This window comes from Lacerta agilis, chromosome 4 (assembly GCF_009819535.1).
Source record: "Lacerta agilis isolate rLacAgi1 chromosome 4, rLacAgi1.pri, whole genome shotgun sequence".
In the NCBI taxonomy this organism is placed as follows: domain Eukaryota; kingdom Metazoa; phylum Chordata; class Lepidosauria; order Squamata; family Lacertidae; genus Lacerta; species Lacerta agilis.
The window spans coordinates 1,785,823-1,801,677 of record NC_046315.1 but is presented as its reverse complement, the minus strand read 5'-3'; the positions used below and the strand labels follow the sequence as shown (position 1 = coordinate 1,801,677).

The following is a 15,855-nucleotide window of genomic DNA, read 5'->3' as shown; positions in this document are numbered from 1 at the left end:
GACCCTCCTCCACCAAAATAGCTGTTTACTTGGCTGTTTTCCTATGTCGTGAAGGCTGAAATTTCAGTTCAGTGGCGCACTTGCTGTTCCCAACCCTAACCCTGTGGAAAGCCATGTAATTAGACTTTAATTTGATTTTGAGATGTTTGTAGGAGGTAATGTCATTATTGTTTGATTTTATACCAATGTTATGTATCTGATGTTAGCCACCCTGAGCCCGACTTCAGCCGGGGAGGGCGGGATATAAATAAAAGTTTATTATAATTATTATGACTTGTTATTATTCCTTTGTAAGAAAATATGAAATAACGGAAAACCATTTTTGTAGGGGGGGGAGACAGGAAATTTTCCGCACCGGGTACCACTTGACCTTCCTACGCCTCTGGACCCTCTTCTTCCTCCTCTTTTCCTCCCCCAGTACCGTAAATGCGCTGGGGCTTCCCTGGGCCACTTGCAGGGGTCTCGGGCGGCAGTATGGCAACAGAGGAGGAAGCTAATAAAAAATAATAATAAAAATGGGAGTCCTTGGACAGTTCAGGAAATCAAACAGAAAGGTTGCAAGGACTCAGGCCAGGACGGCAATAAACAGTGGTTGTTTAAAGTATGAAACAAATTCCAGTTGCAATGATTTTTAACTCCAGCAGGACAAGGCCCTGTTTTGTTTATTCCTCATCAGCTGTCGTTTCTTAGTTTCATTGTCAAAGTGTAACAGAGGAGGAAGCGGCAGTGGGGTGGGGGGGTCAGTGGGGGAGGTTTTGGGGCGGTGGAAGTAGGGGCAGCAGTGGGGTGCCAGCCAACCATGAATGGGACTTACTTCCAAGTAAATGCAGCCAGGATTGAGGTGGCAGCATTTATGGGGTTGGCACGGGGCCACACACTGGCAGATGTTCCTCTTAGTGATTTGCACCCCTCTGACACCCCCATCTCCCCCCCCCTGGTTTTATAGTCATTACACACCTTTAGGCGACAGGCAAAAGCGTTCCTTTTTAACCAGGCCTTTGCTTGACCTGATCAACCTCCCATACCCTTTTAAAACGTGGCTCTTTTCGGGGTGGGTGGGTGGGTGGGTATTATTGGGTTGTTCCTTTTATTTTAATTTTGTACACTGTTATCTTTTTTATGTGAATCCCCCTGAGACCTCCAGGTATAGGGCGGTACATACATTCAATAAATGAAAAATAATCATAAACAACAGTCCCGACAAGACCGGAATAATTGGTAATTGCTTTTGAAATTTACAATAATATTTTTTTTAATTTAAAGAGAATGACAGAGATTATCGGGGCGGGGAGGGAATCATAGAATCATAGAGTTGGAAGAGACCACAAGGGCCATCTAGTCCAACCCCCTGCCAAGCAGGAGGGAGGTGCTGGGTTTTTAGAACGAGATCCTTGCTGCATGCTCTGCCGTCATCAGAGGAGGCCTTTGCAAGTGTCAGCTCTGCAAAAGTTCCTCTTGGTGCCCAAAGGTCACATTAAAAGTTCCTGAAGCCGACAAGCTTGCAAATGAGTCGTGGCGCCCAGGGCTTAATTACTTGGCCTCTGTTCTCCGCTCTCCAGTGGCCGTGTCCGGCCGGCACTAATGAGGCTGGAGCTATTAAGCATTGCCGGTAAACAAAGGAAGGATCCTGTCTCCTCTGGGCCCCACTTAGTGGACAAACATGTCGGCCTCAGGAGCAGGTGGGTGCGGGGAGATTTGCCTGCTGGCAACATCTGACCCCCCCTGTGCCCCAAGGCTGGCAGGCAGGCAGGCAGGCAGGCAGGTCCCCAGATGGCTGCGATGTGGAAAGCAAGAGCAGTGAGCCAAGACTTTTCTGCAAAAATCTAAAAATATACACGCACCAGAATAAGAATGCTAAGAAAAGACACAAACAAGAAGTGAGCTCTCTTGGTAAAATAAAATAAAAGCCACACAGGCTGTCCCTTTCCATGCAGGACACAGAAAGTTTTCCAAATTGGTTCGGAAAAGTGAGAGAGGGAGCCCCTAAAGGCCTTTGCTAATTGCAGGCGTGAGTTTCCAGGACCCCTTTTTCCCCCCTGGGGGCAGAGGGCCAAGGCAAGGCTGTGCAAGGAGGAGAAGACATCCCTAGTGCCTTTTCCAGCCTCAGGTGGAGGTGGGGCTGCTTGCAGCCTGATTTTCTCCCACACGATGGAGCCCTTTCTGCAGACAAGGGAAGCAGGAGAAGCTCCTTTACCTGCTTCCCCCCTTTTTTCGCTGAGAAGAGCTTGAAAATCAACAACAGGGATCTTATTTTTTATTCTTTTTATTGATAAGTACAGTACACACAAACACACAACCGAACCTGAATCATAGAATCATAGAATCCTAGAGTTGGAAGAGACCCCAAGGGCCATCCAATCCAACCCCCTGCCAAGCAGGAAACACCATCAAAGCATTCCTGACAGATGGCTGTCAAGCCTCCGCTTAAACATCCTTTTATATGTTTGAACATGGCTATCATATCACCCCTTAACCTTCTCTTCTCCAGGCTAAACATATTCAGCTCCCGAAACAAACTTGTTCAAAATATTCCAAATATGTACATACAGTACGCCTCCTTAATTCCTTTAAAAGAAAACCACTAAACATAGTTTAACCCAAAATTAAACTGAACATAAAAAACATAAATCTTGACTTCCCTCCACCTATGTGTGGCTTCCATTGTTATTCCCTCTTCTATTCACTGTGTTATCGATATTATTCTAACTACCTGTTCTTACATCCATTTCCTCTCATTTGTTTCCTCTACAAATTTCATTCATTGCATATGGATACGTTAATTCCCGAACAATGTTTATTAATGTATTCTTTAACACATGTCCATTTTTCTATCAGTTTTTGGTCTGATTGCCCCCTCACTACTGCCGTAAGTCGTGTCAGATCTATATATTCGCAGAATTTTGTTTGCCTTTCCTTTATTGAGGGAGTTTTCTCTCCCTTCCAGTTTTTTTGCAATAATCATCTTAGCCGCAGCCGTTCAACGACAGGGATTTTCATAAAGACACAGGCTGGGCCGAAATCGTGATGGGTCCTCTGCAAGCCCGAATTGCCGACTGCCCTGACTGCAAAAACCTGTACCTTTGATTTGATTTGACTCTATGCTGGGAATGAAATGAAAAGGAAGGTATCTTTTACCACATGTGGTGGATGTTGGGGCTTTTGTTTTAACTGGAAAAGCCTCAAAAACAGTTTAGCACTTGGAAAACACTAATGGATTCCAGCAACGCTTCTTGCTGCCTTTCCCTCTGCTTCTCCAGTGCTTTGGCAGAGTTGTTCAAACTTCTCCTTCTGCGCAATGGTGTGTGTGTGTGTGCCTTTCTTGCCAGCATATAAATTCCACAGAGTCCAGCTTCTTCTAAGAAAGCAAGCTTTATTTACAAGCATAAATCACAGACATTCTTTCCCCCGGAGATATGGACGGCATCTCTGCTCCGGTCAAAAGTGAAACCAGAATGAACAGAAAATAAACAGTGCGTCACAAATCACATAGGCTTCGCTTACAGCAGAACTACCCGGAAGTATGACACATTCTCCTCCCTGTGGGCGGGGCGGACTGTTGAGCTTATTTAACCCTGTAAGCTCCAAACCTCAAAGTGGACTTGTAAAGAGGTAAAGGCTTTCTGGGAAAGGATATATAACGAGTTAAAGAAAATGTTTAAAAATACTTTTGCTTAAAAAAAATCCAGAAGCCTTTTTATTGGTTATAGCGGGCGAAGAGATACTAAGGGAAGATAAAAGACTGTTTATGTATGCAACTGTGGCAAGAATTCTTTTAGCCCAAAAATGGAAACAGCAAGAAGTACCGACGAAAGAAGAGTGGCAGATGAAGATGATGGACTTTGCAGAACTGGCGAAGCTCACAGGAAAAATCCTAAACCAACACGATCAAGCATTCCAAAAAGATTGGACTAAATTTATAAAGTACAATATTTGAAAGGTCATTGTAAATTCATATGCCGCTCTTCATCCTAAGTTCTCAGGGCTGTTCACAGAATAAAATACAGGATGAAAACAGGTAAATAAGTAAAACAAAAGAGCAAAATATTTATTCGTTAGATTTATATCGTCAGCACTAAAGATCAGGTGTGGGTTCTAAGGGGCACAGAGGTTCCCCCACCTTTATAAGGGATGTGGGTCATGTTGTGTTGCCAAAAGGGTCTTGCTGTCCCCCAAGACTAACAAATTTCTTTTCTTATCCCAGAGTCATGGAGTTAGCGGAAATGATCGTTGTGATTGGAGGCTGCGGCAAGAAAGGGTCCTTGAAATTTCCTTTTGTGGATATCTTCCACCCCAAAAGCAAGCAATGGAAGCCACGATGTGAGTATATATTGTTAAATGAAAAATTAATAAAAAGTATATATATATATTTTTTAAAAATAGATTGGATGTGTAACGTAAAAAATAATTTAAAAAAGCTCTGCCGAAGGGATGATGAAGAACAGCAACAGCCGGGAAGAGACACATAATATTTTACAAGGACAGGAAGAAACACCACGGATGGGGTAATTGCCACGCACAGGAAGAACAAGGATACAGTCTGAGTTCCTCACTTGTAGTTTTATTTATCACTTAATGTGTCAACACGAATATAAGTTTGAGTTACAAGTTACAAACGCCTCAGGTTACAAACGCGGCTAACCTGGAAGAGTTACATCAAGTTGAGAACTTTGCCCCAAGATGAGAACGGAAATCGTGTGCCGGCGCCACAGAAGCAGCAAGAGGCCCCATTAGCGAAAGCACGCTTCTAGTTAAGAACAGTTTCAGGTTAAGAACGGACCTCCGGAATGATTTAAATTCATAACTAGAGGTACCACCGTATTAGCATAAAAGCATGCATCAGAATGTATTAGTCATTTATTTTTATTTTTATTTATTTTTCAGACTTCCAAATTTACTTCAGTCAGTATCTCTTTCAAATAGATATTTCTGATCTATTTGTTTTTAAAAAAATATTTTTTATTAAAGATTTTCTTGATTTACAGAGGTAATGCAACGTCTCTCTCGTATTTTTCCATATAACATTTTTACAAATCGTGTATTACTCATTTATGATGAGAATATGATTTATTTTGAACTTTGCTTGGTTCCTCCTTGGTAGCCAATGCGATTGTTTCAGCAGTGCTCGAACTCAGGACCCGCTTCTTTGAGGGACATCTAAGAGCCGTTTGGCAGGGGAAAAGGTCTCCCTTGGGAGGGGGTGGACTCTCCTTCCTTGGGGGTTTCTAAGCAGAGATCGGACGGCCATCTGCCAGGGATGCTTTAGCTGAGATTCCTGCATTGCTGGGGGTTGGAATAGATGACCTTGGGATCCCCTCCTCTCTCTCCACTCCTGAATTCCTTGCTTCCTGCAAAGCCCTTTTCCCTGCAAGCTGTTCCTCTGGTTTCCTGACAAGGAAGGGGGATGCTCAGAGTCCAGCCAAGAGCCTCACCCCCAAAAGGATATCTGGGCATTGGCGTAGCCCCCCATAATCCATAAAAAGAATAAATAGCCGAGGTTCTGCCAAGCGAGAAACGGCTGAGCTGAGTCAAATGGCTCTGCAAGGGTTAAAGGGAACGGAGCTGCCTTCCTAGAGAGGACAGGAAGCAAGAGAGAGGGGGCCAGGTCCTCCAGAGCCCAGGCCCCTCCCTCTCCTGCCAGGGCTGCCTGGCTGTCCCCTCCTGGGATCTGGTGAGTGGGGAGGCGGTGGGGGTCCCAGGGCTGCAGCAGGGGAGGGGGCCAGCCTGGGGGGCCTGGTCTGCTCATGCAGGGGGAGGAGAGGGGCCTGCCAGGGAGGGGCCAGGTCTGCAACGCTCTCCTTCCGGGAGATCACAGGATCCCCAATGGCTCCCACGAAATCTCCCTTCTTTAAACAAAGTACTTTTAACTCTGTGTGACTTCGCTCAGCGTCATTGCACAACAGAGGAAACATGTGCAAATGGTTTTCCAAAGGTGGATGAGGAAGGAAGGAAGGGGGGAGAGAAAGGCCAGGAATAAAGGGAGGGATCCCAGCCCATAGTCTGGCTGCTGCATTGCAAACCAGTTTCCCAGTGTCTCCAAGGGCAGCTCCACACGGAGGCCACTGCAGCAATCCCCTCGCACCCAGAGCAGGGCATCCCAGGACCACATCCTCTCTCTCCCAAAGGGATTGTTGCTGGAAAAGCAGCTGAGCTGGAAATGGGCGCTGCTACTCACTGAGCCTCCAGGGACCTTGGCATCAATGGCTGTGTGTGTGTTAAGCTATCTAACAGAATAATAATGCTAAAATACCTTCCTAAATTACAGGGGAAGTGTCTTTGGCCCCGCCCACTTGGCCCTCAGGTGGTTGGCAAGATACATACCTGGCCCTCAAAGCAAAGAAAAAGAGATCCCACCCAAGGAGTCTGTCTTGAGAACAGCAGAGAAGAGAGTCCAAGTGCAAGAAAAGGAGACAGAAGCAGGGGAGTGGGGGTGGGGAGGAACTCCTGAGGACCCCCGGGTGAGGACCCCCACTAGAGCCAAACATCCATTTCCCACAAGATACTGTTACGGAAAAATCCCAAGTGTGCTTGTCCACCTGGCCCTATGAGAGAAGCCCACGGGTTCTGCGGAGATCAAGGAGGAAGCCAGCCAGGAGCAAAGTAAAGCAAAGAAGCTTTATTGCGCAACAGGAGCAGCCAAGACTGTTCAACGGGGAAAGGGGTGACATGGACTTTTAAAACTTCACAAAACATCCCAGAATACCCTTCAGGAACGTCATCATCACATGGGGAAAACGTCAGATGATTGACAGGAGGAAGGGGGGGGTTTTCAGGATCTACATATGGGGAAAACAAGTTTAGCATAACGATCAAGGTGGCAGGAACAGGTAAATGGTTTAAGGGTGGGTACAATACACATAGAGAGTTTCCACTGGGGAAGAACAATAGGGGATCCTTGGGAGGATGTCTGCTACTATGGTAACTGATGGATGAGGATTGAGTGGATTATTGGGAGGGGTGCATTTCCTGGATGAGGACGTGACTGCCTGCTGAAAGGATTATGAAGGTCATCGACACAAAGTCCAAAAATTATATATGTTCAAGAAAGTGTACTTCTGATGGTCGGAGGATGGCGGGAACCGAGGGGATGGAGAGTCCATCTCCTGAGGAGAAGATAGACACTCGAACTGAGCAGATTGGACACTGCGTTCAGGAGTTACGGATTTTACAATAATAAACATTTCGAGCTGTCAAAAACAGGCCACCCAGTCTTTAAATTGTCCATTTGATACATTGTTGCAAGTTATAATTAATAGTTTCCCCAACTGGATACATTTTGGTTTCGATTCCATTGTTCTCCCAGCAGGGAGCCTGTCAATACCCACTTAGCGTTCAGTCAAGCGTGAAGGTGATGATTGAATCATAGTATCCGAGCTGAACGTTCCATTTTGCAGGCTGAGCTGGATGCATGCTCCTGATTGGCGGGCCTGCCGCTCATTGAGAAAATGGTGTGTAGCGAAGCGCTTCTGACAGGCGAAGCGGTACGGGTTTTTAGGCTTTATGTACAGCCTTTTGAAGGGGGTTATTGGGGAAAATCAGTGTGCTGCTTGTGAGACCGTGTGGGGAAACATGTGGAGGGGTTCTCGGGGCCCAGGGGAAGTGTCCTAAAGGCGATCCGGTGAGTCCCGGCTGGCCGCCTTGTCAGCAGGCCTCCGGGAAGAGCGCTCCCCCTGCCGGTTTCCCTATCATATCCCCCATTCGGAGAGAGGGTTGCGGCCCGTTCCGGAGGAACAGCAACCCCTTCTCTCCGCACCTTCACAGTTCGGTGATCTGATATTCCCCTTCCCCCAGGTGCCGCATCCGTACGTATTCAGGGAAGGGAATGGCGGTACGGGAATAGGCTCTAAGGGGAAATATAGCGTTAGGGGCTTTCCGGGAGGGACAACGAAGCAAAGAACAACACGGTCCCCAGCAGTGAGCAACACAACAAAAGGTCACAATGCATACGGTAACGACTAAAACAATCACAACTAGTCCCTTCAGGAGTTGCTTCGCCCAGCCCAAATCAGGCAGCCAACCCCACAGGTCGAGCCCCGACAGTCCTTCATGCTGGATGTCACGCAGGGTCCCAGCAAGTCTATGTATGTTGTTTAGGTGTCCCGTTATGTTTAGGGTTTGGTCGGTTACATACGTACAGCACTCTGAACCAATCAGAGCACAAGTCCCGCCCTCCGATGACAGTAAAAAATCGGTAGCAATCCGGTTTTGGATCGATAATTGTCGTACCTGGGAGAGCTCAGTGGTTAGAGCATCGGTGACCTGTTCGGTTTCTCGCATGAATTTGAGGAGGATGTCCGTGAGTTTCAAGATGTCAACGTGATTGGAACCCGCTCCGTAGGCAGGGAACAATGCTCTCCCCCACGTCTCTCCGTTAGCGGCCACATCGGAGAGGTCCGAGAGAGCCTGTTCCTCTCTTTTGTTCCTTTGTCTCCCGGTAGGCAGGTCATGGCCATACTACCCTGAACACGCCCGATCTCGTCTGATCTCGGAAGCTAAGCAGGGTCAGGCCTGGTTAGTACTTGGATGGGAGACCGCCTGGGAATACCGGGTGCTGTAGGCGTGTGAGGCTCCACCAAGCGCCACCTCAGTCCAGTTGGGAAGCCTGGTAACTTCCCCTCGTTCATAGAGGAGGTAGGACCCATTCACGCATTGCAAACGGTAATGCCCATGGTCCAAGGCGAGGACAGCGGCTCCAATGCGATGGAAGTATTGGGTACGGATAAAGAGTTCCCAATACTGAGAGTCAGAGAGTTGGGGTACTGCAGAGTGACGCAAGAGGGTCCGGGACTCAGGAACACAAAAGTCAAAGTCCCCCATTCGATCCTGGTTGTCCCTACCCCCTAGGTCAACAGCATGGAAGTCCAGGTAACGGTAGTCGGTGTGCAAGTGCACGCAGTAGTTGGCTGCGAAGGTGATAGTCGCAGCAGTTAGAACAAGGGATAGAGTCCGGGGAGGGCAGAGAAATTGGGGCGGCATGGTAGAAGTTGAAGGTGGAGCTGTCAGATAGCTGTCAGCTGTCAACGAGCTGTCAGAAGGCGAGGCGAAGCGAAGGACGAGCTGTCAGCGAGCTGTCAGAAGGCGAGGCGAGCTGTCAACGAGCTGTCAGAAGGCGAGGCGAAGCGAAGGACGAGCTGTCAGCGAGCTGTCAGAAGGCGAGGCGAAGCGAAGGACGAGCTGTCAGCGAGCTGTCAGAAGGCGAGGCGAAGCGAAGGACGAGCTGTCAGCGAGCTGTCAGAAGGCGAGGCGAGCTGTCAACGAGCTGTCAGAAGGCGAGGCGAAGCGAAGGACGAGCTGTCAGCGAGCTGTCAGAAGGCGAGGCGAAGCGAAGGACGAGCTGTCAGCGAGCTGTCAGAAGGCGAGGCGAAGCGAAGGACGAGCTGTCAGCGAGCTGTCAGAAGGCGAGGCGAGCTGTCAACGAGCTGTCAGCGAGCTGTCAGAAGGCGAGGCGAAGCGAAGGACGAGCTGTCAGCGAGCTGTCAGAAGGCGAGGCGAGCTGTCAACGAGCTGTCAGAAGGCGAGGCGAAGCGAAGGACGAGCTGTCAGTCGCGTTTCAGGCGTAGTTTGATACCGGTGTTGCCGGGAACGATCTCGGAGGTCCAGATGGCGCCCGGTCCGGTCTGTTGGACCCGATCCTGGTCCCGATCCTGGTCCGGTGGCGAAGGCTGTTGGACCCGATCCTGGTCCCGATCCTGATCCGGTGGCGAAGGCTGTTGGACCCGATCCTGGTCCCGATCCTGATCCGGTGGCGAAGGCTGTTGGACCCGATCCTGGTCCCGATCCTGATCCTGTGGTGGGGCGATATGTTCTCCGTCCTCGTCGTCTATATAGGAGGCTGCAGTGGGAGGTGGGTTATCAAAAGTATAATCCTCCCCCCCGCTTTCCTGTGTCTCCTGTGGCGGTTGTGTGGCCTTGCACCTGGTATGGTGAAGCCAGGCATTTTTCTCCCCCACTTTTAGAGCTGTGAGTGAGACGAGGAGGACCTGATATGGACCCTCCCAGGCTGGCTGCAGTGGGAGTTTCTGATAGACCTTCACTAACACCCAGTCTCCTGGTTGGAATGAGTGAACGGGGGCATCTGCTGGCAGGTTCTGGCCTTCTATGGCCGCATATTTATGGAGGCTGCGCAGCTGTTTCTGCAGTTGTATCACATAGCTGGTAAGTTCAGCTTCCCCAATGTCCAATTCTGATAAGGGGAACTGGGTGTTATAGATAGGAGGGGGTCGTCCGAAGAGAAGTTCAAAGGGGGAGAGTTTTAGGGGTCCAGTGGGGGCGCTCCTGATGTTGTGAAGGACTATTGGCAGTGCATTGACCCACTTCAAACCAGTGGAGCTACAGATTTTCCCCAATTGGACCTTTATTTCCTGATTCATGCGTTCGACTTGCCCTGAGGAAGCGGGGTGGTAGGGGGTGTGCAGTTCCCACTTAATGCCAAGAGCAGATGCCACATGCTGGACCACAGCCGCTGTGAAGTGGCTCCCCCTGTCAGAGTCTAACTTGCGTGGGATTCCAAATCGTGGAATGATCTCATGGAGTAGGGCTCTGGCCACAACCGAGGCTGTAGCCCTTTTAGCAGGAAAGCCCTCAGTCCATGAGGAGAATTTGTCAATTATAACCAGAACATGATGAAAGCCCTGACACGGGGGAAGATCAATAAAGTCCAATTGTAAGTTTTCAAAGGGGACAAAAGCCCATGGTCTAGCCCCTGGTGGCCGCCTGGGCTCACGTTTAGGGTTATAATTTTGGCAAGTGACACAGTTCTTAGTAGCAGCGGCTGCTGCCGTGGCTGTCCCAGGGGCATACCAGGATCTTTGAACAAAGTCTATCAGCTTCCCTTTGCCCCAGTGGGTTTGTTGGTGGAGGACTCTGACAAACTTAGGGGTCCAAGCCCTGGGCATGACGACTCTCCCATCTGGAAGAGTCCATACGCCATTGACCTTTGTCGCACCAATGGTAGTCCACGAGGATTGCTCCTCTTCAGGGGCAGTCCTATACATTAGATCAAAGTCGAAGTCTGCAGGTATTTGAATGCATTGGAAGTCTGCCCCCTCCCGCGGGGTTTGCAAGGCTGCCATTTGGGCGGCGCGATCCGCCCTCCTATTGCCTTTTGAGACCGGGTCCCTCCCTTTGGTGTGGGCCTTACAGTGGACGACAGCGATGGAGGCCGGTAGGTGAATTGCAGACAGCAGTCTTTCCACTAGGGCGGCGTGGGAGATTTGCGATCCTGCAGCCGTTAGGAAGCCCCTTTGGAGCCATATCTGCCCCGTAGTGTGGACCAGACCGAAGCAATATTTGCTGTCGGTGTATATGGTGGTGCGCTTTCCTTCGCTAAGTTCACAGGCTCTGATGAGGGCTACTAGTTCGGCCGCCTGAGCACTGTACTGGGCATGTATGGGACCCGCTTCTAATACTTCGAAATCAGATGCTACCGCATACCCAGTCTTTCTCTCTCCATTCACTATCTTAGAGCTGCCATCTGTGTATAATATAAGATCTGGGTTCTCCAGGGGGAGGTGATCCAAATCTTCTCTAGGTTTTTCAGTTTGTCTGACAATTTGAGCACAATCGTGATGGGGGGTGCCATCTTCCGGCAGTGGAAGTAGGGTCGCCGGGTTCAAGGAGTTTACTCTCTTGATGACTACGTTTGAGGGAGCCAGTAGGAGGGCTTCGTAGCGGTTTAGACGCGGATTGGAAAAATGGTGGGTGCCTTTCATAGATAGGAGGGTGGAGACTGCATGGGGCACATGGATGGTAATTTCATGCCCCAGTACTGTCTCCTGCGCTTTCTGGAGGAGTATTGCTGCAGCGGCTATGGCCCTAAGGCAGCTTACGGCTCCTTTGGCGGTGTTATCGAGCTGCAGACTGTAGTAAGCCACTGGCCTCTGCCGGTCCCGAAAGGATTGAGTTAGGACTCCCGAGGCCACCCCCATCTGTTCGTGGACGTATAGATTGAATGGGATGCGGTAATCTGGGAGGCCTAAAGCGGGGGTGGAACGTAATTCCCTCTTCAGGCGCTCAAAGCAGGCAAAAGCCTCCTCGCTCCATATTAACTTATCGGGGTGGTCCTGGCGGGTCATGGCCGACAGGGGCTTCGTTATTTCGCTGTAGGCGGCGACCCATTCTCTACAGAACCCAGCCATCCCGAGCAGCCCACGCAATTGTCGTTTAGTCTGAGGTAGGGGTATTTTCGTGACTGCATCTATTCTGTCGGTTGCCAGGCTCCGGGTGCCCACCCCTAGGACGTGTCCAAGATATCTGACCTCCTGCTTGCAGAATTTTAGCTTTTTGGGGGAAACTTTGTGTCCTTTGTAGGCTAGGGCGACAAGGAGGTGTTTGGTGTCCAATTTGCATGCCTCCTCGCTATTAGAACAAATCAATATATCATCAACGTAAAGCAGATACTTGGATCCAGCAGGCAGTACTACATCCTGTAGATCTTGGTGCAAGATGGCAGAGAAGATGGCCGGCGACTCCACATACCCCTGGGGTAGCCTGGTCCAAGTGAGCTGGCCGGGTCCCCAGGTGAAGGCAAAGAGAAATTGACTTTCAGGGGCCAGGGGTATGCTGAAAAATGCAGAACATAAATCTGCAGCGCTGTACCAGGAGGTGCCCGGTGGTATTGCATTTAGTAGGGAGTTTGGGTTCCCCACCACCGGGTGGCGCGGCACCACGAATTGGTTAACTAATCTCAAGTCTTGTACAAAACGGTAACGGGTTGGGGCGCCCTCTGTAGCGGCCTTCTTAATGGGGAGGACTGGCGTGTTGCACGGGGAGGCGCAAGGTACTAAAATTCCCTGTTGTAGGAAATCCTCTATCATGGGTGTAAGTCCCTGTATTGCAGCCTGTGGCAGTGGGTACTGCTTAGTACAAGGGTATGGGAGATCTGCTCTATAGGTGATCTTGACAGGCACAGCGGATTTTAAAAGCCCTACAGAGGTGGATTCTGTCCCCCATAGCCAAGGGGGTAGTTCCAATTCAAGGTCCAAGGGGAGATCTGGGAACTGACGCTCCTGGACTGCTTCTTGTACAAGTCCCTGGAATGCAGGTACAGATTCCTCAGGCATGTGCAGATATATGCCGTCCTGTGAGCATTTAATAGTCGCTCTCAGCTTGCAAAGTAGGTCCCTCCCCAAGAGATTCACTGGGCTGCTGGTTAGCAAGAAGGTATGTTCCGCTAATAGGGGTCCCAGGGTGACCTTGGCTGGCTGTGAGAGCGGGCAGGTGCGGGGTATCCCATCCAGTCCCATGACCTTCTTGGTTTCCTGCCCAGGTTCCAGATGGCTGTTGGCCAAGGTGGAATAGGTCGCTCCGGTGTCGAGAAGGCACTCATAAGGGTGCCCATCGATCTCAATGGTGCAGATGGGATCTTCCGGAGAGAGCGCTAGGACTGGGCAAATGGAGTGGGTCTGGTTGGGATCCCCGGCTGATTGTCAATACTGATTTGCTCCATGCGGCTGGGGAGGTAGAGTGGCCGGTGGTGCTGCAGGATTCTGGACCCCACTCTGGTGAATCGGGGGGCGCATATTGGACTGGGATGCCTGCGGTGGTCTGGAAGGTGGTTGGGGCCACTGTCCTTGAGTCGCTGGGGTTTGGTTCCCAAACCCTGGGGCAGCCTGTTGGTTAGGTAGGTAGGGCGCATAGCTCGTTCCTCTGTGGTGGGGAGGCCTGTTCTCTTGTGTCCAATTAGTTACTGGATTAAGATATGGACAAAATTTGCGTATGTGCCCTTCCTCCTGGCAATGGAAGCAGCCCCCTCCTGTATAGCCCCAGGGTCGGTTTGTGACTTGTGGCCCCCTTCCTCTTCCTCGTCCTCTTCCCCTGCTTTGATACTGAGCCGGTTCCATGCTGAGGGCGAGCACATGGTCGTCCTCTGGCCTTGGTTCTCTCCTTTTCTTCTCATCCCTAGTGTTGAAGATGGTTTTTGCGATGGAGAGGATTTCACTGAAACTCTTTCCATCGTATCCTATCTGGAGGCTTAGAGCCTTTCTTATGTCCGGGCTGGATTGATCCTTAAAGAATCCTTTCACTATCACTGAGTGCTGAGGATTGTCGGGGTCTATCCCGCCCCAGGTCTTTATCGCCGATACCAGCCTAGTATAATAATCTGAGGGGTGCTCATTAGGTCCTTGTAGAACCGACTGGACTTTAGTCCAATTCACGGTGCGCTGGCCAGCCGCTTTAATCCCATCTAGGATGGCTTTCTTGAAGATTTTTAGGCGCCACACGCCGCCAGGGGTGTTGTAGTCCCAAGCAGGCTCCGGCTCAATCCTAAGATTTTGGGCTGTCAGCGGTTCAATACCGTCGGGTTTGTTTTGCTGGTAGTTTTCAAGCTCTAGTGCTTCTCCCGCCTTGGCCAAGATATCTGCCTTCTCCGCCTCATTGAAGAGGGCATTAAGGAGAACATGCGTGTCAGCCCAAGTCGGATGGTGTGTGGAGAAGATAGCGCTTATTTGGCGATAACATTTATCAGGGCTATCTCTTAGAGACGGCATCTGGCTTGCCCAGGCCACCAGGTCCGCTGTATGAAACGGTTGGTGGGTGTAAATCATACGGGGTGGGCCATCTGGTTCCGCCGGTGGTATGGGCAGTGCTCTCAAGGGCATCTGTATCTCTGGCTCCCCACTAGGCTTAGATGTGCTGGGGTCCGCGCCTGATGATGGTGGCGGCTGTTTCCCAGATGTGCTGGGGCCCGCGCCTGATGATGGTGGCGCTTGCTTCCCTTTTGTTTTATTCCCGCTACGAAGGGCCATCCCCTCCTCCCCCTCCGACTCCTCATCCTCTGAACTTGTCCCGAGGTCTGAAACGGGTGCTGTTGCGCCCTGGTAGTAGAAGGGGATTAAGGTCCGATCTATGAGCTCTTCATTTGAACGTTCCTCGTAAGGGGGAGGGAGCGACTGGGCTGGTTTTTGGCGCCTCTTCTCGCTGGGCTTCCGATTAGGCTTGATGATGGGAAGTTGCAGCGATGGGGCAGTCTGCAGGGAGCACAGAACCTGCTGGACTGCCTCAAAGGTAGCCAGGTATTCTAGCTGGCGGGGTTTTTCTTCTAATAAGTACTTCTTCAGAGAATTGAGTCGGTCTTTATTGAAAGACCCGTCCGTTGGCCAGCGGAGCTCGGGTTTTAAGGTGGCAGTAGCATTTGGCCATAGATTCCTGCAGAGGTCTCCTAACTTCTGCTTGGATAGCAGTTCGTGCCCTGGTATTTGCTTCCAGTGGGCTAAGACGAACTCAAGAGGGGAGTCGGGGTCCAGCTGAGAAACGGAAGGCTTCCGTGAAGCTTTCCTCTCAGAGGGAGCCCGCTCATGCTTCGAAGCTTTAGTTCCCATCTCGCGACTTCGGGGTTCGGGTTCCTAAGAACGGGAAAAAAGGGGTAGGGGTTCGGGTTTCTTAATTGGATATCCTTAGTCCTCCCTTTCCTATTCCTAACACTTCAACTTCAACTCTGGCGCCTATTTCTTACTCCGTCGGGGTTCCTTCCCCAGACCTCTTCCTTTCCAAACAACCAGGGGTTTCCTCACCACTCTGCCTTGTCTTGCCCCTCAGGCCAAGCTCTCCCTCCTGGCAACCTCCTACCTGACGTTACAACTTGAGAGAGAGGGCCCTACTGGACGCCCACTTAGCGTGGTGCCAGATCAGGTAGCCTCTGGATAGAGTTTTCGTTCCGGAATACCCCCCTTGCGTTTGGAAGCGGGCTCACACGCGACAAGCGCGTACACGTGTCCCGACCAGTGCGGCTAGGGTAACGATAGAAAGGAAGTCCCCCTGCCCCTCGGCTGGTAGGTCACCCGTTTGCGGGGAGGTGGTTGTTTAGGCCGTCCTCCCCGTCTTATTTCTCGGGTTCCACACCAATGAGGAAGACAGAGG

At 50.5% G+C, this 15,855-nt stretch overlaps 1 protein-coding gene, 1 non-coding gene and 1 pseudogene across 2 annotated transcripts in view; 2 read left to right on the top strand and 1 right to left on the bottom strand.

The window, feature by feature from the left end:
* LOC117044872 overlaps positions 1-15,855 on the bottom strand; it is a 934,741-nt pseudogene that overhangs the window by 729,753 nt on the left and 189,133 nt on the right.
* Positions 1-15,855, top strand: part of LOC117045003 — a gene marked incomplete at its 5' end in the record, with an annotated part of 374,050 nt that overhangs the window by 311,003 nt on the left and 47,192 nt on the right.
* Positions 8,439-8,557, top strand: LOC117046138. Its single transcript, XR_004426518.1, has one exon. It is a non-coding gene; the product is annotated as a 5S ribosomal RNA (ribosomal RNA).